The sequence below is a fragment of the Podarcis cretensis genome (genome assembly GCF_951804945.1).
Source record: "Podarcis cretensis genome assembly, chromosome: 7".
NCBI lineage: Eukaryota > Metazoa > Chordata > Lepidosauria > Squamata > Lacertidae > Podarcis > Podarcis cretensis.
This window is the reverse complement of record NC_137176.1, coordinates 49,391,032-49,416,590: the sequence shown is the minus strand read 5'-3', so window position 1 is coordinate 49,416,590 and position 25,559 is coordinate 49,391,032. Positions and strand designations below refer to the sequence as shown.

General features: G+C 41.1%; 1 protein-coding gene across 1 annotated transcript in view; it reads left to right on the top strand.

Moving 5' to 3' along the window:
• The window catches only part of CDH2 (cadherin 2), a 130,950-nt gene that overhangs the window by 19,803 nt on the left and 85,588 nt on the right, over positions 1–25,559 (top strand). The window lies entirely within an intron of this gene.

Genomic DNA, 25,559 nt, shown 5'->3' with positions numbered 1-25,559 from the left:
TTTAAAAAATTCCCTCTATCCTTTTTCCCCCAAATGGCATAATAACCAGAATGAGAACAAAAAGATAGGCGGTTCCCATTTCTTCAGCCTTCAATGCCATAGAAGCTGGCAGAAATCTCAAGAAACACAAAAATATTAAAATTGTTTATTTATTTCTGTTCTGTGAGAAACATATATTGTGTGAAATATATTGCTAATACTTCACAGCTAGAGAGATTTCTCTATACAAAGAGAGAGAGAGAAAGAGAATTTTAATTGTCAGTAGAGGGCCTCAGAGTAAGAAAAATGTATTAATTTTGTTGTTTTATAAGCTGTGAATATCATAGAAATTACTTTGCAGCTAATTTAGAAATTATGGCGCTGATCAAGAGGATTAGTTTCAGTGAGTTTCAAATCTATCTTAAATAAAAACTAATTTGATTCTATCCATTGTTTCTTTCTTCTACAAATATTGCTGCATAGATCAAGCCATTAACATAAATGAAAAAGATTTTTTTAAAAAATGGAGCCACAAATCAAACTGATCCTTGAAACAAAAGCTTTCTTCTGTATTTAACGTATTCTATTCAGCAGTGTCTGCTCATAATTATATTTTTACAGACCTTCCTAGTGCTTTCATAACAATAATTGAATCTCAAATGCAAAAGGAATTTATTGGTTTTAGATTATTAAATCCTGACTTTAATAAAGTACTTCCTTGATTCATTTAAAGCAAGGAAATAAATTCCATATATTTGGTTCACTAATTAGTAGGTTTCAAAAATGATAAGACAACTTGGAATATTCTTCAAAACTAGTTTCTTGATATTGGGAATTGTGTTGCTGTTTCTATCTTTAAGTATGAATTTCTAGAGTTCAATTTGGTAGTGCAATTAGCTGCAATTCACACCTATCATAATAGTCAAAACAGCAGTTTCTTCCCTGTTTTCAAAAGAATGTTTCCTGATGATTTTGTTCACATTCATATACGAGTAAGTATAAAATAATCCTCCCTCTTAAGAAGACTTGCAGATAATTTGCCCAGAATAGTAACTAGTTCACAAAAAGTACCACACACTTCTGCTAGTAATTTGTTACCTAAAAGAAAAGAGCTGTCACTTTGGTAAAGTTTCTCTTCCAAGTCTTCTAGAGGTATTCCTACTTGCCCTGTGGAAAAAAATGTTTGTGAAGGATCTGAACAAAGTAACTGCAGATAAAGTGTGAAATCTTTGTTTCAAGAAGAACTTTGAGATTATTTACACTGATCCCAAGGGAGTACAATCACAATATGTTTGTTAAATTCTTTCAATATATAACAACATTGTAAAGACAAATAATGAAATATCCCAATTTAAATAAAAAAGAGGGGGAAACAATCACAATATGCTACTCATCTAATAGTTAATATTCTACTATTATACAGACATAAAGTTTAACATTAATCATTATATCTGCATACATAACCATGGCTGAGTAACTATTGGCCACAACCCAGAATATGAAGCCATAGTTTGAAGGGGGCTGGCATACCATGGTTTGTATAACTATGGCTAAATGTTAACATCTGTACTGAGCAAACTTTGGTTAATTGAGATCCCTTGCCTCTCCAAAGTTCTCTGCTAGGTACTTTTCTAGGTCTTCTGCTGCAAGCTTCACTGGTCTTCTTATACACACCCACAGGGATAGTGTTTAGCTTAGCAACCCAAACCATGGTTTCACAAGACACTAAACCATGATTTGCAAGATGAAGCCTCAGATTCACACCCTTTTCTCTTTCCTCCAGTGAAGCTATGAGGAGTTTGGAAGCTTTCATGCCTGCTTTAGCATGGATTAATCTTAACTATGCTGTGCAACAGCAGAAGTGGCTGGGGGGGGGGGGGCATGTAAAAAAGCTATGAGGTAGAGAATGTTTTATATTTTTTCCTTCAGAGACAACGCCTAATGCCCCTAACAAATCCAATGCCACAAGAGGCTGGTCTCTTCCAGAACTCTGATTGTGTGATGTCCATGTGACAAGCCCAGGTTGTGTGGAATGCAGGGTGGTTGTTCTTGAGTTTTGTGGTACCAGCATCCAGAAGGAAGGTTGCTATAAATTTTTAGGTAGCAAGCAGTTAGCTATATGAGAATGTGGGGTGTTGAAATTTAGCCATAAACCTCACCTTTCAACGAACCAAAGTTTGGCTCAGTCTCCTCCCACCCCAAACACGTAGACACCAAATATACAATAACCTCTCCATTATCAGATAACCCAACACAGGACTTTACAAACTAGTCACAATACAGCTTGGTGGATTAATTTGCTATAAATCTGAAAAGTTTATTTTGCAGTGGAAACATTTGGCCTGAAAGCCAAGTGCCCTTAAATAACTGTCGAGTTCAGGGTGGTCCAACACATAGCCTACGTTTCACATGCAGCCCTTGAGGCCTTTGAAATGGCCCTTGCTATGCCCCCCCCCCCCCGGTTAATGACCAGCAGTGGCAGCAACAAACTGTTGTGCTTCGGTGTTGTCAGAAATTCAAAGTATTTTTCTGACTCACTTGGTCTGAGAGATTAGACCACCCTGGGTTAGTGGATTACAGCGGTGCATTTTACTGTATTTTATCTAATTGGGTTATACTCAGAGTAGACACATTAAAGTCAGTTAAGTCTACCCTGCGTATATATCAACCACTAGACAACACAGGAATTCCGTTGCAATTTACAGAAAGTGAATATTACAAGACAGCTTTTAATTTCTTTTTTATTTGAATCAGTGTGCATTAGTTTTTTAAAAAAACTTCCTGGGGCATCATGTTTGTTTGTTTTGTTCACTACAACTTCCTTAGTCAAATTATTTTAATGGTTAATTCTCTTGAAAGTACTGACATGCTTGAAAGCATATCATTTGCTGGTTTTACATAAATGTACAGGCCATCATTGGATGGCTTTGACTTAAAATTTAATTACACTGTCATTTTGAAGTACTATTGTTGTCAAAAGCCCATTTTCTGGTTATTAAACTAGATGCATGTGACAATAGAAGTTAAGCATGCTTTGTGCTGTGCTCCCTTTTGAGGGTGAAAAGCTCTGAGGACCAGATTCGGAACCCTGTATTTCCCTTGATATTGTTGGCGTATATCCAGATTTACACCAGCTCGAGATCTGAATTCTGCACTTTAATTGTTATGGATTTTCTGTGAGGGTTGAAGCTTTTTAAAGATTTTTTTTACTATACTGTCAGTTGCCTGAGGTATAGAGGTTTTATTATCCTCTTAGCCAGCATTAAAATACAGCGACTGAGGCAAGAGACTCACAAAGTGACCAAACTTTTTTCATTTGTTTCTGTTCTTTTTGCTGAATTTTAACACATTAGGGAAACACTAATTTGTTTCCCTTCAAAACAGAAAACTCTTAAGGTTATACTTGCACTGTGAAATGTTAGAGATCTGTGTCAGATACTGCTTTTGCATGTCTCCTCAATACGGCTGCAAACCTATAAGCACTTACCTGGTGGTAAGTCCCGTAGAACTCAGTGAGACTTCCTTCTGAGAAATGTATAGGGTTAATATTGAGTTTACGGGTGCACAAATCCCAGTTCTCTGTTGCACTGCAACAGTTACAGAAAATGCACCCCAAAGAGATCTACCAGACAGCATCTCATGTAAGTGTTAGATAATTTGTTGAAAGAAAGCAGTTCTGTGGCAACTCTTACAGGAGGCCTAGATAGGCAGGGAGAAAAATAGACAGCAAGAATAGAATATAGGCAGGCAGACTCTTAGACAGAGCCAGAATCTGGCTGTTGCTTAAGCGAAGATGTAGGCCATACTGTTTTGTCAAGGCGGGGGGAATCAATAGATTTCCTTGGTGGATGGGGTGTTGCTGGAAGATGAAACAATAATACAGCTGTTTCAAACATTACTGCAATTCTGAATGGCTTGGCAGTAGGGACAGAAAAATAGAAATCTGGTGACCACCGTTTCCAATCCCCTTTCACTAAACATATAAGGATGACTCTGCCTATTTCTCGTATGTCAATCTTCTTCTTCTTCTTCTTCATCATCATCATCATCATCATCATCATTATTATTATTTGTATTGCCTACCAGGACATACTTTGCTTTACATAAAGCAAAAATAATACAAGCCCCTCTCTCAGGCTTACAACTTCTTTTGCAACTTTGCTGCTAGTTAGAAAACACAAAATGGGCAATGATTCTACAGTCGACTCACATCCTGATCCTAAAACATTTATATAGACTTGAAGTTGGGACTTACTACTCAGTACACATACTTGGGCTTTCAGGCATTGTGCTTTCGACTTGGTAGCTTGTTCTCAGATATTTTACCTCTAAAACCAGCTTTTTTGTTTGTTTGTTTGTTTAATAATGAATCTGTGAGTTTTAAGTCTGCATATCTATATTTGATTACTGGTAGTTTATGGTTTACATCTACTTACAATCTTCACATGACCTTCATAAGGTGCACTGGCTTATGTTTCATTTCTCTATTCATTTGCAAGGGCTGGTAAAGGTAAAGGTAAAGGTACCCCTGCCCGTACGGGCCAGTCTTGACAGACTCTGGGGTTGTGCGCCCATCTCACTTAAGAGGCCAGGGGCCAGCGCTGTCCAGAGACACTTCCGGGTCACGTGGCCAGCGTGACATCGCTGCTCTGGCGAGCCAGAGCCGAACACGGAAACGCCGTTTACCTTCCCGCTGGTAAGCGGTCCCTATTTATCTACTTGCACCCGGAGGTGCTTTCGAACTGCTAGGTTGGCAGGCGCTGGGACCGAGCAGCAGGAGCGCACCCCACCGCAGGGATTCGAACCGCCGACCTTTCGATCGGCAAGTCCTAGGCGCTGAGGCTTTAACCCACAGCGCCACCTGCGTCCCGCAAGGGCTGGTATAGCTATCCAAAACCACATATACTTTGGGACCAGTTCCTTGAAGGATTGCCTGTCTCCTTACACTAAGATCCTCACTAAGATCCTCACTGAAGGCCTTTATCCACATTCCTTTCCCATCTGAAGTATGTACAGCAGGTGCCTGCCAGGGAAGCAACCTTCTCGGCGGTGGTGCCCCCAAAGTACGACGCTTTCTCCAGGGTGACTTGCATGGTGCCTATGCCAGTGTCATTTTGTCTTCAGAAAAATTCTATACAGTTCAATGAAGAATTCCTGCACAGAAATCTTGCATCAGTTCCAGTGGCTGTCTTGGGTAGTCTATATAGTAGATTCTGATACGCTTTTGTGCAGTCTTTTCGAATAATAAAATTATAACATCATGCTTACCTTTGATACAACTGTGGCCCTGCAAATATTTGCCATGCATATTGCTTGGGTTACTGCAAATTGGTTATTGTAATGCTTTTTTAGCATACTAGAAAAGTTGCTATAGCATAAGATTATACATAGTGTAAGTGGGTGTCCACTCAATTTAGCAGCACTTCTCCTTTATCTCCACCCCTTTGGAGTCTTCTTCCCACCCCTAGATCTGTTCCAGAGGATTGGGGGACCCTCTAGAGCAGATTTTATGGGGACTGGAGAGGGAAGAAGAGGAAAAAAAAAGCCAGTTGTCCAAGTGAATTTGTGTTGCGAAAGCAGACAGACATCATTGCTTTTTTGAGTTTCATTCAGATGAGAGAACAATGATTAATAATCACCTAACTGCTTTATATCAATATGAGTTGCTTGCGAAGTTTTTAATTTAAAAACATTTCTAAAATGGGAAACAGTAGTGTTCTATGACATTCAGTATTAGAAACTCAGTTATATAAGGTAGGTGCTAAATGGCTCCTTAAACCATGGTTATAATTGCCAAAACGGAATGCCTAATTTCCATTTCGGGGCATAATCTCTTGTGAATAGTGGCTTTAAAAATAAAATCTTTTATTTAAATATGCAGATTTTTCACGAATCACTGGCTTATTATAATCTTAGCAAAAATGTAGAAGAGCCAGAGTATGTGTTCACAAAATTTCTGTGTAAAACTGTTGGTTTTCACATTGTGTATATAATTATATGTTCAGTTCTATCATTTAGATTTACAATGGGATCTTTTGTTGACTTGTCATCCTTTAACATCAGAAGACACAGAAATTACTAGAACTTTCTATTGAATGGGTTGTTTTTTTAAAAAAAGTATCTTAAAATACAGATTATAATACAAAAATAAAACCACATTCTAGCAGTAACTAAAAACATAATGAATCCATTAAATTAAATAATACTGTGTTAAAACATTGGGTGTCATTCAGTTTGCGCTAATCAACTTGACTTCATTGTTCTGAACATAGCTCATCATTGTGTATCACCAATATATGTGTTATTGTAAACCATCTTAATTCTTAAGCAAGGGTAGAATGCAACTAGGGATGATGAATGGATGGTTGGGTACAAATAAGGGGTATTCTCATGTTGATACAGACTAAGGAAGACAGAAATTAAGCCTGTTCACATGAATTATTACTGGACTCATCCCCCATATTTGCAGGGCCATTTGTCATTTGTCCTCCCCATCACCACAAGGCCTCTCCACCAGCAATTTCCTCGCCAACCCCCCCCCCCCAAACTGCTATAACTTACTGAACCTTATCTTACCTGGGAAGTTGTATTAAGCTCAGTAGCAGCATGTAAGGGGATGCTGGAGGTTTGCCCATTTTTATGACTTTTTATTTTGCAGGATATATACATGGCTTTCCATATAAATCCATAATATCCTACCTAGGAGCTTCAGCTGAGCCAGCAGTTTGCTAAAATAGAGCAGCCTCAAGTAGAGTAGATGAGAAGCATCTGTGGAGAGGAAAGCATGACTCCACGAGAGATGAGGGCCCTGCCGGATTAACAGCTACAGGGGGTTGAAAGTGACACAGGAGCCGAGCTTGTAAGACACTCATGTTGAGTGGGTGGCCAAAGAAATCCAGAGTGTGGATGGGCAGTGGAAGGGGCTGGGACTGTGAAGAGATGCAGTCAGTAGCTGAAGGCAAGGGGGGAAGACAATGCCTTGGAGAAGGGCGAGCTGGCTGAAGCTGAGGTGCTGCTTCTGATTGATTTCTTCAGTCACTGGGAGCCTGCTGTGGAAGAGGGGAGCAGTGCAGGAGGAAAGGCCTTGTGAAGGAGGTGGAAAGTGTGTTGAGAGAAGAGTGAGCAGGCTGAGGACCTGCTTCTAATTTATTTCTCTATCCCTTGGGAGAGTGCTGTGGAAGGAAGAGTGCAGGAGGAAAGTGCCTCAGAGGATGGAGATGAAGATCTGTTGTTTGTAGAGCTTTTCACTCTGTGTGTGTGTGTGCGCACGTGCGTGCGTGTGAGCGAGAGGAATCAGTGCCTGTGGAGATGCCTGAAGAAGAGGAGCAGCAGAAGGAATTTGTGCACCTGAGTGTGCACCAGCGCCTGAGGAAATGGTGGCAGAGGAAAACCCGAAGGAAAAGCTGGAGCTCTGTGTACATGCACCAGGGGGGCAGCCAGCATCTGCTGAGTTGAGTGAAATAAAACCCAGCAATGACCTTTCATGTGCCTATACTAGGTTCATCCCTTAAGCAGGCCCCAGCAGCCAGGGTCACTCAGAGTCCCATGAGTTTTGGGGGCAAGAGCTCCTGGGAGGGTTATTTGTATCTGTTTGGGCCCATGAAATGTATTAGGAGTAAGCATAGAGGGGGAATCCTGGTCGTCTTTTTGGGTTACTGGGCCAGCTGATTGTGGGAAAAGTGCTCCAATATAAAGACTTGTGGTCGGATTATGATCTTGGGGCAGGAGATTAAGTGGACTGGCCCAAGGGTGGCAAGAGAGAGAGAGAGAGAGAGAGAGAGAGAGAGAGAGAGAGAAAGAAAGGTCTCCACTGTCCTTCACTCTGAGGAAACCGAACTCTTGAGTAAGCACCTTTAAGTGGAATTCTTGTACCACTCAGAGTTGGGTGGCATGCAACAATGCATTCATTATCATGCTGCAAGTGAGAATTGACTTCTTTCCCATATGAAAAGCAATACCAGTTAATTTCTCTTTCGTTTTATGTCATGTTGTGAACCACTACAGTATTCTGGTTTTCAGGTTCATTGTAGACCACCACATTTCCTTGACTTACGTAATTCTCTTCTTCTAAGCCGCCACAATGGATACATAGACTGAAGAGAAAGGAGCAGGGGTCCACACATTATGGATACCCAGCAATTATTTTCAGGGACCTGTGAAGTATGGCATTTTTGCTCCCTGTTTCACATGCATTTTATATCTCCTGCCTCACATGATGGCTGTATAGAGGGGAAATGATGGGCAAGGGTAGTACGTTGCTAGTGTATTAGTAGCAACTCTTCTCCTCCAGCTTCTGACATAGATTGGTCCCAATACAAGATAGAGCCTGGTACTATTTTGGAAGCGGCACTCTTCACAACTATGTTCCTAGGAGCTTTGCTCTTTTTTTTTTTTAAGGCTATTACACCTGTCATGAAATATAAAGGACAATTTCTCTGCTATTGAGCAGAATTAAATGTAGAATTGCCACTGGAATCTTGACCACAGTTGTAGAGTACTGGAAACAGACATTTTGTGAGGCAGAATGTAGGCATTTTATTAAATTAAAGCCTGAGCTTAGGCCAGCACGGTTTTTAATGATGCACTCCATCTTTCACTGACTTTATATTAAAAAAAACAACGCACTGGGGTTTGACTAAGGGCAAAAGAAAGAAAAAAGTGTTGTGTTACTTTCTTGTTGAGTAAGCCAGAACTGCATATCATGCATGATCTGGCAAACAGTTCAGGGTTTAGTTGGACTAGATCAATAAATTCAGATCCCTTTGTTTAGTAAGATCGATGCGATGTAATGAAGTCTGTGCTCCAATTCCCTGCTAAGGATCACTGCAGGGGATAGGAAGGTGTCTGTTTCTGTGTTATAAAGTACAGCAAACATTATAGTGAATATTTTTTGTATTATATAAGGATTGGACTGCACTTTTTATTTTTCTTCTTCTCCAGTTTTAGAAATCCCCTTTAGAAATCCACTTGAAGTGCCCTAGGAAATGAACTTTCATTTTTATGACTTTTCTTTTGCAAGATACATACATGCCTTTCCATATAAGCCCATGAAATCCTACTTGCTTCAGACTTCTTGCCTTTGTTATGTTGACGGGGTATTATAAATCCTTTTTTGAAAAATCCATTTTGAAATTAAAATGCATACTTGAGGGAAGAACATTGACTTTTAATATAACCCCATATTCTAGGCATGTTTTTGATGTAAAGTTTGTAAGATGAGCTTCAGTAGCTGTTGCATGCAATGGAGCCAGTGCCTAATTTAAAAGTAAAGTACTTTTCTGTGTATATGACTAGGTTTTTTTTTACTTTAAAATATGGTTAAAAATTTGGCGGCATCTTATAAATGGATAGTGCATATGCCCATTTTCTAAATTTGGGGTCCCCAAAAGTAGGGGGCGTCTTATACACGGAAAAATACGGGTATTAATCTGGAGTTCAGTCCTAACTGTAACATTGCTGAAACAAAATTGAAAAATTCCTTCCAGTAGCACCTTAGAGACCAACTAAGTTTTTTACTGGTATGAGCTTTCGTGTGCATGCACAGTTCTTCAGATAGCATTGTTAACATTGTTTCTCCTATGACCTTATTTCAGGAATAGCAGTCATAATAAGCTGGTGGTTGTTACTTGAGGGAAGGGGTGGAATGGTTAGGAGGCCTCCAGTGCAATGCCTGATTAACTTTTGGATCCATGCCTTGAGTAGATAGGTTAGGAGGCACTTCAGTCTCTCACCCAGGGGAAGGTGAGTGTGAGGGTCTCATCTCTGGCTATATGCACCTTGGTACCCTGGGATCTGGCTCAGAGTGCTCCTGCCCCGGATTTAGGGGCACCTGGTTTTCAATCCCAGGCTCAGTCAGTTACCCAGTTTAGCTCCTCAGCTGGTTATTGTACAGCCTCTGACTTCATGTCATGATTGCTGGAGATTCTCAGGTCATGACAGGATCCTTCATTCTTCTTTTTAAACTTGTTTTCTGACCTCTCTGTGTACTACATGTCCACCTGTTATCTGTGGGAGGGTTTTATGTCCCTACGGATATTTGGATCGAGAGAATCCAAGTGCATCACTTTCATTTATTACAAAGGAAACTATGTTTTCCAAATCCCCTTAAAATGCAAAAAATTATTGTTCCTGGAGCTCAATGTCAGTGTAAAATTTATTATAGAAGTCGCTGGAAGATACCTGAGAAGTATATGGCAATAGGGTGGTTGGACTTAAAGAAAGGTTTTATGTGATAATTCAGTATGAAATTACTTTGCTGCCTCTTAGTGAAAGGAGTGTTCATTTTATTGCCATATGAATATGCAACAGTGTTGAGATGGTCACCTAATATGCTAACAAGATGTACTTCCCTCTACTGTTACATTATAATAAATGCATATGTCACTGCTGTTTGACAGTTAATTAACACGTGGTATGAAATACAAGAAAGCCACATTTAATTTCAACTCTCCTTTTTTCTTACCTTGTGAATGTAATTGCAGTTATAGTCCAACACGCTGATATTCTGTAATTTATCCATACTAATTTGCATGACATAGAGGAAGAATAGTTCTGTTTGGCATAATGGTTTATGGTGTTTTAGGTCCACCTTAGGCTCTGTATACCATACAGAGTGTGTCTTTTCTCTCTCTGTTGTTATTGATAAGTCGAATCAAAAGCACCTTCTAATTTCACGTGCTTAACAAAAGTAATCAGTAAGGCTTTGTGAATAAGACATTTACTATTAAGGTTATATGTTTGTGTGATAGTGCAAGGAATATGGAGTCACAATGCATTGAGGAAAATTAATGCATTTCTTTGCCTGGGTGATCTAGAATCAGGAGTTTGGTTCTATTCAAAATACAGGCTGACACCACATAGAATAGCACATGCTAGGTGGACATCATAAGAAATAGCACATGGAACCTTGTGATGCTGTGCAAGGAAGCTGCTGTTGGGCAAAAGTGAGCAAAAAGCCTGCTGAACTCATAAAATCCTTTTAGAGAAGTATCTCACTGATTTGGGGAAAGCCACTGCTAAATCGAAAATTGCACATTCTTCTGTGGGCCCTCTTACCACATGCAAGTTCCTTTTTTAAAAAGTTTCTTCAGTAGCGCATAACTATTTTCTGGCAATTTTCTGATGAGTCATTGCATTTCTGGCCTTTTAAACATAGAGCTGTTGTGACACTCTACAAATGCTTACCCAAAGTAAAAAAATAAATAAATAAACAGTTTCATCCTAAAACCTTTTTCTCATCAAATAAGTCATGTGTACTCTTTCTTGTTTTGATACGTGGCAATGTTTAACCTACGTTCACTTTCAGTTCCTCCCAAATTTTCAACTTAGTGAAATAATGTAATTTTCTGGGAATGGATGTGCAAAGGCACCATTCAAATGCTCACTAGAGGTGTTCCAATAGTTTCTTTCTACTGTTGGGTGAAGTATTTGGTTTGTTGTTACTATAATTTGTCCTTGACTTGTAATAAACCTGTTGGCTATAAGCTTTCAGAGAGCCCATAGGCAGTTTCTGATCCCAAAGCCAAAGCTGACATCTGTGGCTAGAGGGGTCATCTCTCTGTACACTGTTGCTACTGCCAATAGTTTTAATTTCCTAAACTGATTATTTAAATAATGTTTCCAGTGATGGAAACAAACATTAATTTAATGTGACATCTATTTATTTTCTCTCTCCTCTCTCCAACTTTTTTTTTTTTTCATTGACAGTGTTCTGGCTTAAATATACGACTTGAAAATTCAAAACTCTATACTTCTGGAATTAAAAAGGAGAAGAATAAACAGTTCCCTGACATTTATACTTAAAACTGTTTCTCATTTGAATTCAGTGCCTCTGTCTGCCTTTTGTCTTCGTGTTCTCATAAAATCAGCACAGTATTGTAAAGTTCTTGCAAACAACAAGGAAACAATTCTAAGTTCATGGTTTGGTGTTTCAAGTTTTAGTTTCTAACATTTATCATACTTTTTATTGATACCTCACTTTTCTAGACAACTTAAGGCAGCTTACAATAAATCAAAGTCAGCACAGATAATGGTGATAAACTAGAAATGACAATGAAAGACATGGGCTATAAAAAAGACCAAGATTAGCCAAGAATTTCAAAGTATATCCAAAACATTTCAAAAGAAACCATAGTAAATGCCTGCGAAAACAGAATGTTTTACACCTGCCTCCTCAGTGCTGTCATTCATCATTTCATGGCACTTCTGGACAGTGGAGTTCCATAGTTGTGGAATCACAATGAAAAATGTCCTCCAGATGTAACCTAATTAAAAGTGGGGTTTTACCTGGAGCTGGAAAGGAAATGTGTTTTTTCAGGTACATTGGACCAGACCATGTACAAAGTTCTAATGATACTCGGTAGCATGGGTGATAATTTCCCTTTCAAGGCTGAATCCGAAGGTTTTCTTTTGCATAACGTCATTTATGCTCATTGAGAAAGCCAGTGAAAATAAGAATATTGGGCCAAAAGACAATTGAGTGCAGGATCCTGTTTTCGTAGCAACCAACCAGTTGCCTGTGGGAAGCCTGAAAGCTGGACATGAGTGCAGCAGCACTCTCCACTTTTCTGAGTCCTGGCAACTTGTATTTAGAGGCATGCTGTCTCCCTCACTGGAAGTAGAACATAGCTATTAGCCACTGGTGGCCCTACCTTCCATGATTTTATCTAATGTACATGAAGAGTGTCGTGAAATTCATTTGGTGGCCGTGGGGCAGTTTCTGTGTGTCTTCCTTATACACTTTACAGAAGCAATGCAAATGTGGCATATGCTGGGATTCCAGGGCAGGGATGTTATCCCTATCTCTGACTGTTCCATCAGGGGCTTGTTTATAGGTAAAGGTAAATAAGGTAAAGGACCCCTGGATGGTGAAGTCCAGTCAAAAGTGACTATGGGGTACGGTGCACAACTTGTTTTTCAGGCCAAGGGAGCTGGCATTTATCCACAGACAGCTTTCTGGGTCATGTGGCCAGCAGTGAATCTCCTCTCTGTGAATTCATTTAACTACAGGAAAACACTGTTACTTCTCTTTGCATTATTCAGAAAAGATCATTCATTTTTGTACAGGCAGCGATCATTTCACATGGGGGTTTCATTCCTGCCCATGCGTGTGTCGGCATAACACGTATAAGTGCTCCCCGTTACACCCCCATTCTGCCTTCTTCTGGCTCCAAAAGGACCCACATGTCGGCCATTGCACATTAATTGGATGCGCTTAAAATGGTTGCCGCTTGTGCACTTCAGAAAATTTTTGTGTATGCAGATTATCTTGTTGTGGGAAGGGATATTCCAGAGGCTGCTTCTGATATGTTCTGCATAAATCCTTGAATTCCCTCTCTCACTGAGCTGTATCCATACCATCTGAAAGAGGAATCTCACTGGCCTAGCCCTCACTGAGATGCATCTGTGTTGTACTGCTTTAGACTCAGAAGCCAGAGATCATAACTGGCGGCTGCTTAAGACCAAACTTGCTGAAGCTATGAGAGGAGCAACGGGGGATGCTCTTCAGGTGTAATGTTCTTCACTCCCTCCATTAAAGGCTTTAGCTTTAAATATGTGTAAAATAAACCATATTTCTTAAAGACACTAGTCTCTGCTGTGCCTTGATTTTGGGTGAGCAGATAGAACTCCCTGGAATCTTGCTACCGCTTGGCAGAGATTTGGGGTGGTGTAACACTATGTTGGTAAATTGCTGTACAGTAAATTATTTCACTAAAGGTCCAAATAATTTGATGTTTCTTGCAGGTTGCAGCAAATGGTGGCGTGAATGAATAAGGTTGATCAGCTACATAATAATACAATCCATCAATATCCATTAGGTTATATTGCTTAGCTTTCATTAGGAGCACTATTTTGGTTTTAACTTCTTAGAATCCTAGACACTGCAGAAAATTGTAAGAGCTCATTACTGACTGGGCCCTGTAGTCTTTAGTCAGCACAAAAGTGAAAACTGAACTTGGAATTAATTCTACCATCCACACATTCATACTTAAAAATGCCTTGTATCACACACAAGACTGTATTCCTCTTTTAGAATTAGAATCAAAGTGCCATGTAAATACTTTTATATCATTTTCAAATAAGCCCATCTTTAAGGATATTTGCAAGAAGAACTGGAGCGCTGTTGACAGGGAGTTTTGTATCTTCTGGTTATCACTTCCAGCCACTCTTACTTCCGTTTAGGCTGGAATGAGGCCCATTAAGTATGGAAATGTCAACTCATCTGCTAAAGCTGTCCTGAAAAAAATACAGCATCACTAAAGCTGAGTTCACACATGCATGTTCGTCATTTGATCATTGTAATCTCTTGTTCTAGCTTGCCTGTGCAATGAAACATTTCAGGGAAAGATAATATAACTTAGCATAGTTCACAGTGCTCTTCTCTGTTCTGGCAATTCATGTGATGAACTCCAAACCTTTCAATCACTGTTGAGTAATTGGATGATGAGACGTGATGTGCTGCAAATGCATCCTTAGGTTCATCTTTCTGCAATTCTCCCTCTCTCTAGCTTCATATATAACGGATCATGTGTCTGGCAGGCTGCCAGACCCAGCCTCCCACTGGATTATGGTGGTGCCACTTACCCACCCCTGCTGATATGTCATGGCCCACAAGTTGACACACAGTGGCCCACACAGCCAAGAGGGATTAGATTCTCTTGTGACAACCATACTTCTAAGTAGTCAGAACAAAACAATGGAACAGCTAGGGGACCTCCGGAAGTAATTGGGTGGGCTGGGCAGGGAGGTAGAACAGCCATACTCTAGACATTAAAGCATGACTCCATGATAGAACCAGGGAAGATGAAGCCTGGTGGGACCAAGGGAGCAAACTATCTCAGGTCCTGCAACAGATTCTAGCCACAGGAGCAGCAGCCCATAACTACTGCTCTCCCGAAAACCCTTTGCTTTTAAGTATCATTATCTTGGACAGGGTAGAGAAACTGATCTCGCCACTGGTTTTCTTCTTCCGCCTTTCTCTTTCATGTACACAAGTAGAGGCATTATTTTTTTGCAAGGACTAAAGGTAAAGGTAAAGGTACCCCTGCCCGTACGGGCCAGTCTTGACAGACTCTGGGGTTGTGCGCCCATCTCACTTAAGAGGCCAGGGGCCAGCGCTGTCCGGAGACACTTCCGGGTCACGTGGCCAGCGTGACATCGCTGCTCTGGCGAGCCAGAGCTGCACACGGAAACGCCGTTTACCTTCCCGCTGGTAAGCGGTCCCTATTTATCTACTTGCACCCGGAGGTGCTTTCGAACTGCTAGGTTGGCAGGCGCTGGGACCGAGCAGCGGGAGCACACCCCGCCGCAGGGATTCGAACCGCCGACCTTTCGATCGGCAAGCCCTAGGCGCTGAGGCTTTAACCCACAAGGACTAGGAAAGGATTAATCCACTACTGTTGCAAGGTATTCCAAAAGCAGTTCCCATCTCTGTTTAACCTATCCCCACTTTTGGGGCATGTCATGAAGTCCTGTCAAACATTCCATGAAAGGCTATATGAGAGAGAAAAGTGCACTAATGCCAGATTTGAAAGCAGTGTAGAAGGTATATTGATTAATACACTCAAAACAGTTTTGTGATAGCTTATGCTGCAGTGAAATCTGGAAGAAAAGTCCACCCCACCCCACATGGTGCTCAATAGCTATGTATGCCACAACCAGTAGTAGCCAACATTGATGCTTAAAAGGAACATACAGGCTTGAATCCAGCACCCGTTCTGTGCACCTTTCCACTTTCCTCCATAGCCCCCTGAACCACTTTAAAATCTGCTCCTGGGGGTTGGGGGACCTTTAGGTACACAATAACATGTAGTTCAGCACGAAGGGAATTGGCAGAAATCTCACCTCAAGCAGAAGTGTCTTTTAGTCACTTAATAGCACCTTAGGATCGAAGGGGAACTCTCTGGAAGGTCTTAACAGGAAAAGAAGAACTTAGGATGAATAATTTTTTTGAATATTTTTTAAAAGTTTTTCTAGTAAAGGTAAAGGACCCCTGGACGGTTAAGTCCAGTCAAAGGTGACTGGGGTTGCGGCGCTCATCTCACTTTCAGGCCGAGGGAGCCAGCGTTTGTCCACAGACAGCTTTCCGGGTCATGTGGCCAGCATGACTAAACCACTTCTGGCGCAACGGAAACGCCGGCTCCCTTTACCTTTTCTAGTGGTCATCCTGACAACTATCGTAGCTGATATATTAGTTATTCTTACTGATTAAAATTCATCTTGTGGTGTTCTTCAGACAAGTGTCAGTTTCTAATCATGGTATAAAATGGTTCTAGTTTATTATGTTCCGAGGATGTGCTTGCAGAGTTGGGTAGAGAAAGTTACAGTGTTAGATTAGAGCAATTGCCTATGATAGACAGTGCAGGGATAAAATGCATATTGACCAAGCGTGTTTGCTAAATCTATTACTGAATGTCATACAAGATATCCCTGCAGCTGAAGTTACATAAGGGCACTGAACATTTTCAGACTCATGTAGAACCTAAGATAAATGAACGTGAAAGAATAAATAATGATGAAATATTTTTAAAAAGCAATGCATTTTTAAACATCACAGCATAAGTAATAGTGAATGATTAACATACCCTTTGTCCCTTTCTCAGATTGAAACCTAGCTCCCTCCATCCTCAATGGTATTAATTTCAACAATTGAACCCAGCCCAGCAGACTAATTATGATTTATTTTCTGCCAACAAATCATAATGTGAAACTGGTTTGTTACTGGTTTGCAAAACATGGCATGTGTGGGTTTTTTGTTTTTACTATGATTTGCCATTACATCCACACTCAACAGCTTTGCTTATCCATTGCTTGTTGGCTGCCCCATCACAGATGCTCACCAAGCTACAAAGGCATGGGGCCTGAGATACTGAGAAACAAACCAAGCTTTGAAAACAAACTATGGAGAAGTAACCCATAGTTTGTTAAACAAGCCATAATTAAAAGAAACCATAATGAAGCATTATGTGTTCACGCAGCCATAGACTGGTTTAATAATAATCTCTGTGTGAAAAACTGGTTTTTGATCTCTTCTTTTCCCGTAGCAACTAATGATCTTTTATGGCTTCCATTGTGATGACAAGGAAGGAAGGTTGGTTCTAACCTCTTCCTCAAATCCCAGAAAATAGTTTTATCCCCTTCCTCAGATGTCAGCACTGAACACAAATGTTGTCCTGGTTTTAGCAGACAGTTACTTAGTGTAACTACTGACAGCTGCACTCTGACAGTGGTATAGCTACTAACTGTTGATGTTCCTAGAACTATTAAATCCAACAGCGAGTAGAATATATTTTTCCAAATCTTTCAGCAGTTGAGAACACCATACGATTCAGCCATCTGTAACCATTTCCTACTCAATGAGCCTCATTACAAGAAACCAAAAGTTATAATTAAAAGCATAATATTCCAGTTTTGTATTCCATATGGCGAACTGCTGAGAAAAGGCTAGAAATAAAACTTGAGTGATAGAGAACACTTCTAGTGCCATTAAAGAATTCACATTAGATATTAAAAAGGTAAAGGTACCCCTGCCCGTACGGGCCAGTCTTGACAGACTCTGGGGTTGTGCGCCCATCTCACTTAAGAGGCCAGGGGCCAGCGCTGTCCGGAGACACTTCCGGGTCACGTGGCCAGCGTGACATCGCTGCTCTGGCCAGAGCCAGAGCCAGAGCCGCACACGGAAACGCCGTTTACCTGCACCAATTGGTTTAAAAATTAGAGGAGGGGGTGCTTTATTTATTTGTCATCTTTTCTCATCTGTTGCTGTTACCTGGATTTGATATTTGTTAAAAGACTAGAAAGTGAAATCTGACCTTAATTTAAATAATGCCCAGTGCTTGCCCATAAAAACTTGCTTATATATTTTGCTTCAGATTTGGTGTTGGAAAAGCCTAAAAAAGTGAGAAACCAGGGCAGTTCCTGCAGCTCATAGACTTTCTGCTATACTAAATAAAAATATTGACAAAAGGAATAAGATACTGCTAGCAATATGATGGTGGTGATAAAATGATAATTAAATATTTTTAAAAGTTTTTAATTTTGTACTATTTCAGTTTTACTTTTATTTGGATGGTAAACCACTTTGGCAGGGCATTTTTGCAGGAAGGCGACCCTAAATATTTTTAAATAAATAAAATAGCTTAGCTGAAAATTAAAGAATCCATATAAGGCACTGTATAAAGCAGACATTGTTAGCAACATTAATGTCTTACTGGATGAGGGTCAAGCAACTTTTCTGTAGCAAGGATGGATAATTGCTTAGAGTTTTTGATGAGCAAATGGTATAAATTCTTCTAAATCAGGGGTGTCAAACTCAAATTCATTGGGGGCCGCATCAGCAGTTTGGTCACCCTCAAAGGGCCGGTTGTATCTGTAGGACTATGTGTCCACTCTTTATTATCACATAAATTATTGTCACTGCATTCAATTATTACTGTTTTTTGTAATAATGTAAGTAATAACTAGCTCTGAAAGCAGAAACATAGTCAGAATAATGGCAAGTAGATATTCAAATGTACAATTATTGTACAATTTATTGAAAAATGATTTTTGGTAACAGATAGTAATTTTTTTAAAAAAACATAGTACAGGAGAGAAGGGTTCAGGCAGCTGTTGGATCTGTCACATCACAGGATGGCACGCGCTCAATATAAAAACAAGTGGAGGTTTCCTGAATGCATGTAAAGTAGAGGTTTCCTGTGTAGAACGGCCGGCACCGCTAGAGGGCAGACGTTCTCTGGCTTGTAGGCTGCCGTGCATGCGCTGAAGAGGTGGCTTTCTTGTGTCAAAAAAAAAAAAAAGCGAGAATAAAAGGTGAAGGCTGGCGGCCGGCGGCGGCTACACGGGCCACATGACGAGGTCTGGCAGGCCGGATTCGGCCCGCGGGCTTTGTGTTTGACACCCGTGTTCTAAATAAAAACAACCTGTGGCCCTTCAGGTGTTCTTGTGACTACAACTCCCATTATAGTCAGGGAAGATACAAGTTATTGTCCAGCAGCATATGGCAAGCCAAGGGTTGGTCACTCCAGAGAGAGTGGTAGAGAGTTTTGCTATTGGATTCAGTAAAATGTGGAATGTAGTGTTAGGTGACTCTCCCCAGCCTAATTCACAATTGTGCAATTTCTGCAAATATCCAATGGTCATTTTAAAATCATCATTTTTTAAGTGCAGCCTCATTCCCATTCCAGTCTAAGATCCTATCATACTCCGGAGCACAAGAAAGCCTAGATGCCTCATACTCACAGCTCCCTCAGTGAGCCTTATCTGTGGGAACTACCATTACACTTTACTAAAAAGAAATTTTTGCCAGCAAATGTGGTACTGCAAATTCACGTTTTAAGGTGCCAAAGCAGCTGCAGTGCTATTGAGTGATGTTGTTGAAGTTTCTTTTCTGGGGTGAGGAGAGGTCTGTTCTCCTACACAAGCCTGTTCTAAGATTTCCCCCTAGATACCTGGTGAGTGTATTTGTGGATGTCTGTTTTTGTCATAACAACAGTAAGAATAACTGTGCCATGATTACAGATGGTGAAAAGGTTCAGATGAGATGCTATCTCCTTCATTTAACAATCAGAGTTCCTTTCATAGAATCATAGAGTTGCAAGGGCCATCGAGTCAAACCCCCTGCCAAGCAGGAAACACCATCAGAGTACTCCTGACATATGGTTGTCATATGACATATGGTTTCAAGGTCCGTGGCTTAGGTTTTAGGTTTGCTTTTGTTGTCTCCTAAAGCTGTAATTGTCTAGTTGGTTAAATATTTGTGGGCATAACTTCAGAATATGCTTTCGGCATGTAACTCAAGGGGTTAGTCATTTTCTGAACAAGATTGCAGGGTTAACTAAGAAGTTGTATGTTGTTTATTCTCTTTCTCATTTTACTTTTTGGCATTTGGAGAGTCAGCCTTGTAGTTATCTTAGCCTGGAGTACACTGTTTTCTCATAATGTCAATAAAAGCCATACACCTAGATTAAAAAAAAGCAGCTATCAAGCAGATGGGTATTGCGATCAACCAGGAGAGAGGAAGAGACACCTAAAAATATGTTTTAGGTCCTCAGTTTCATCTCCTCTAGCCTTGCTCAGAGGACAAGTAATTTTCTTGGGACTTCCCATGAGCTCTGTTGAAGCCTTATTTGATGACATTAGCTGATAATAGAACTGTCCTGTTTTGGGAGAGAAATGGTTTTTACTGAGGATGAGAAACACCTTTGTTTTTTGAACGGTGATAACATGAATTTATTCACTGCAGCATGTTTCCCCTGTAGGAACTTAATTCTTTTATCCAAATCTGTTTAATATTTTTGTTTGATACACTTCCTTGTATACATTCCCTCCAACATCCATATGCAATATAGATACTGTTACCTTCTCGCTTGCTACCTTCAATTATGGCTAGGAATTCTGTATATAATAATATTGGATGATGATGATTATTTACCATAAATTATTATTGAACTTTTCCATCATGCAATACAATATAAAACTAACTAATCTAAATAAAAAGAAAAAAGAAAAGAGTGAAGTAAATACAAAGCCGTCTCTCAAAGATAGATCTTAATTCTTGTTGCACACAGGAGGACATGTACCCTCCCTGCTCTCACCTGGGAGCTTCCCTTTCTTCTTCCAGCCTCCCACCCGAGCAGATCTTCCCTTCCCTTCCTCTCACACAAGGTCCTTTACCAGCCAGCTATCACCTTCATGTGTGTAACCCAGAGTAGAGGACACAAAAAATGCAAGCCAAAAGAACAATAAAATGAAGCAGGAAAATAAAAATAGTGGAAAAAAGAGGAAGAAATAAAAAGGGCTTCTGATTTTCCATCTGTCAGTGTTTGTGTGTGTGTGTGTGTGTGTGTGTGTACACACACACACACACACACACATACATACATACATAAACTGACAGATATATATAATTCAAAGAATTCACTGCAGGATGATATCCAGGTGTTCCTGCTAGGTGATATTTTCCCAGTCTTCAGACCCAGACATCTCAAATTCATTCATTTTCCCTCAGAACTATTATATGGTATTTGGGCATGATTGACATTCCTCTGATCTAGGTCACTTACCCAGCTCTGAGTCTCTCGAAACTTCTCAGTCTCCTGGCATGGAAAGCAGTTTTTTCAGAGCATCAGAGGTTAATCCTGGTTCTCTCTGTCTTCCCAAGTGGAATGTGATAACCAAGATTTATGGCTTGGCTATCATTAATCACCACATAATTATGTCTGTTGGTGGACTGTCAACAAAACACATCCAGTCCGCCATCTTCCTCTCCCAGATGCCCCCCTATTATTGTTTACAATGATAGAATCATTTTTACTACTACTACTACAACTACTAGTAATATATACAAGTTTTCCTAAGCACTTGAAGTATTTCAGCACAGTGCAGTACACTACAGTGTAAAACACTCTAGCTCAATATGCTTCCCCTATGCATAAAGGTGTCTTTTGTTACAAACCTTTTGTTAACAGCACCTCACTGGTCACAACATACCAGAAACTACTCTGGCATAAATAAGCCAGTTATGAAACACACTTGAACTTTCGTTCTGTTCTTCATTTATAAGACTGCTGGAGAAATTGCCTCTATTGCCCTCACTTCCAACCATTAGTAAGTAGGGATAGGTGAATATGTCAATTTTGGTTTCTCTCAGTTTATCATTTCTCCAGTCTCAACTTTGGTTCTCCACATTTCCCCATCAGTTTGTGGTTTTGAGTGAAAGGCAGCTATTGAAATGAAGAATCTTGAACCAAGATGATGTTGTGTCACATTTGTACTTACTTTTACAGTGGCAGCCTCGTGTTTCTGTTACAGCAAGCTCTGTCCTAAGGCTCAGTGGAGTCAGTAGAACTTTAAAGCACTTCACCTTACCTGATTTGTGCCCAAAATTACTGCATGAGCTTTCAGAGAAATATGTTATTTGGTTGCACTGACGCACAGCTTTTATTTTCGGTAGCTGTTTGGGGGAACAGCTCAAGTGTGGAGAGGGGTATTAATTTGTGAGACATTACACTGAAATGATTACAAATAATATGTGTTTATTAAACCTGTTTGAGGAAGCATTAAGGCAAGTCGGAGTCTTGCCAGTTTAGATTGCATTCATGAATGCACAAAATGTCAACCAGAAATCCTGGAGGGGAAACAGGGCAAGTGAATCTGCCTTATCCTAATGTATTGTCTGGCACAGATATGTCACTGAATTGTTGATAAAGAATGTTGCTGTGGATTGCCAGACCCAAGGCACGGTTGTGATTCGAGAACAGCAAGCAGCCTTTAGATGTAAAATGTTTAGAACAAACTTGATTTTGATAATCCCTTGTGTTTGGTGTGCTGTTGAGGTTGACTCTTATAATAGGCTCTGAATAGTCTGGCAGCAGCTGTTTGATTAAAAACTGAGTAGCAGCCTATCAAGATACCTTCGAACTGGCGCTGTCCCAAGTGTGCAGGATTGCATTTCATCTGTTTACTATCTTGACAGCTGGAGTTGTTTAGCTGGATACTCGATGGTTTGCCTTCCTCCCATGGCTAAAAATTCCACTCACTGATTACAATGAGAGGAAAAAGTTAATGAAGGCATATGCTAAAGAGATTTAAATTTACAGTGTGTTGGGCTGTTTCTTTGTTTGGTAGATATTTCGTAATGCATTCTTCTGTTGTTGGTAAAGTGCCGCAAAGTTAGCCATATGCTTTTATCATATACACCAGTTATTTTAGCCCCAACTGACTAGTTCTTGTGTCTCCAGCTATAGCCTCTCATTGTCCTAAAAGGGAGGCATCACAGAGGGAGAATCACTGAGGTCAGCAAAACAAGAATCCTGTCATTACTTTTTTGGGGGCAGGGGGGCAGGGGGAAGAATTGTGGGGTTGATTGTGTGTGTGCTCTGGAGAAAATTATTCCTATTGTGAGCCAGGAGTTCCTTTAGGATAGAACTTTAGTCAGTAGCTTTAGGAAAGATGCTTTGTTGGACAACATATTGTTCTAGAAGCTGTTGATTGGTAGTCTTCACTTAATCCTACTCCTCGCTGCTCCAAAGCAACTAATTATAATCCCATGAGATTGTTTTCACTTATTCTATTTGAGGTGGGGATTTCCCCTCATTTTCACCAGCTTACTTAGGTCTTACAGTTTTAGAAGAAATTTAAATATCTTTCCGGCGCCCTCACCCCCATTTCCCAGAGTTGTCGACCTTTTTTTTGGGGGGGGGGGGACTTCGGTCCGACACGTTTACATCATGTGGTCCGATGTGCGCTCGGCCCTGCTGCACGTAAGTACATTGCAGCCCAGATAGCCTCCTGCGAAGCCTCCCTCTAAGTGCCCAGTGACCCTTACCTGCCCCCGTCTGGGGAAGGTCAGCAAGCAGATCAGGTGGCTTGCTGGCTGTGCCATCCTTGCTCGGCACCGGGATCGCACAGGGCACTTCCCTGCTCCACTCAGAATCCGCAGGGAGGTGACGCAGCCAGAGAGGGGTGCCCTGCGCCCGTCCCCAATCGCACCCGCCAGGCACCCAGGCAGCCCCAGCGGGAGGGAACGCAAAGGGGCTTCCCTGAGCCGGCCGCAGCATGCTCCCATGGGTGGCTGAGAGGAGAGGAGCGGGCTGCCCCAGAGCGGGGAAGGGAGCGCACTCTGACTCTCTTTCCCGGACACTCAGCCTATGGCGCCCTCCAAAATCTGGTGCCCCGTGACACTAACATCTATGGGTAAGACTCCCCTGAATTTACTTTCTAGTACACTGGAACCACTGCATTTACCAATGGCCGCTTACCTATAAGTCTTGGGGAGTGGCGGTTTGTAGGCAGATCATGGCAGTAGTTTGTCCACCGCCAGTTTACCCTACATGGCTGTTGTAGGGACACTCATGCCTTCCACCCATGGCTGTATGTTCAGCTGTGTGGTGCCTATTTCAAACAGGCCAATCTGGTTGGTACAGGGAGGTGTGGCTGTGATGGCAGACCTGGAGTTGGCAGTTCTCAACCAGGTCTGCCTAAAAGTTTTGAATCAAAGCCACACCTAGCCTCAACCTCAGATTGTCACTGGATTCCATGCCTTCCTTTCCTCTTTCGATTGGTCTGGCCTGAAGGTGAGCAGGCCAGGGCCTGTTAGACCTTGCTATGGAATACTCTGCTGCCTTATTTGGGGCTAGAGGGGAATTTTTCATGCAGACAAATTGGCTGGTCTGTAGGTTTTCACCTAGGTTTTCATAGCAATTGCCACAACTTTTGGCAGATAAGGCATTGGGTTTGATCCTTAGCTAAATAGGTACTTAAGTCAAATCAGAGCAATCTCATTAGGACTGCCATTTGGAAGGGTGCTATGCCCAATATCTAGTTTAATCCTATTGCAATCAATGGGCAAAATATAACAGAAATCCTAAAATGTTAGTTCAGATAGGTTGTGGATTTTTGTTAGTTACAGGTATATGCAGGGAATATTAATCTTCAGTCTCATCCACAGGTGCAGCCATGGAAAGTTAAACTTTCTTAGCCTTATCGCTCCCAGTGACCGCATGCATGCCTCCCATTCCCAGTCATCAGAAAATTTAGTGTGATAGTCTACACACTGCTGCTTGCACACTTCTTACAGGCATCTGATGTTCTTCTCGTAGATGCCCCCCATATGTTCCCTTGCGCTTGGTTCCATGGTTTCCAGAGATGGGCAGGATTATCCCAGGAACTCTGAGGATAAAAGGGCAGAGGTTTTGTTGCACAGGTCACATGAAGCTTCTGCATTAGCCATTAGAATCTCAACTGCAGCTTCTTACATGGTCAGGGCGGCCTACATCTGGGTGACTGAGGTTCCACCAGAATTTGTCAATGTTAAGCAAGGAATAGCAAAGCTAGCCAAGGCCTCTGCCTATGTGTCTGATGCCTAATCAGATGCCTTGCAATTTGCAGCAAGAGCCATAGCAGCTGACATGGCATTGTGCAGGCAGCTCTGGCTTAAACGGTGGCAGGTGGACACCAAAGCCAAGACCAGTCTGACCAGTGACCCCTTCAAGGGCCACATCTGAGTTGTACTGAAGAAAGGAAGGGTGTGTGTGTGTGTTTTACTAAGTTTCACCACAGCTGCATTGATTAACAGAGATATACTGCTTCCTCTTGTTTTAGGTCATACAAGTAAGTAAGAAGTCCTTCAAGTCTAGAGTTAAAAGAAAGATGAAAGCAAATCAGCCTTGTCTTGAGAATGAATCCCATTTGACGGATGTTTCCAAAAGATTATTACAAGCAAGGAATACACTCTCAGGTTAACAAACCGTACAGTTTTGTCCAAGTCCACTTGGAAATAAGCCCCATTAAAGTTGGTTGGGCCTACCTCCAGTTAGGAGTAGAATTGCTGTCTAGATAGATAAATAGATAATCAAATAACTGACAGAAGAAACTACTGCCAGTCTTGTGCATGTATATGTGATATTTCACCTTTGTCCCTGTAGAACAGGGTGACTAATGTGTGGTCCATCAAACATTGTTGGACTTCAGTTCCCTTTATCCCTGACCATTGGCCATGCTGGTTGGGACTGATGGGAGTTGAGAGTCCAGCAACATCCAGAAGGCCACAGGTCAGCCACCCTGTTGTATAATGTAGACTT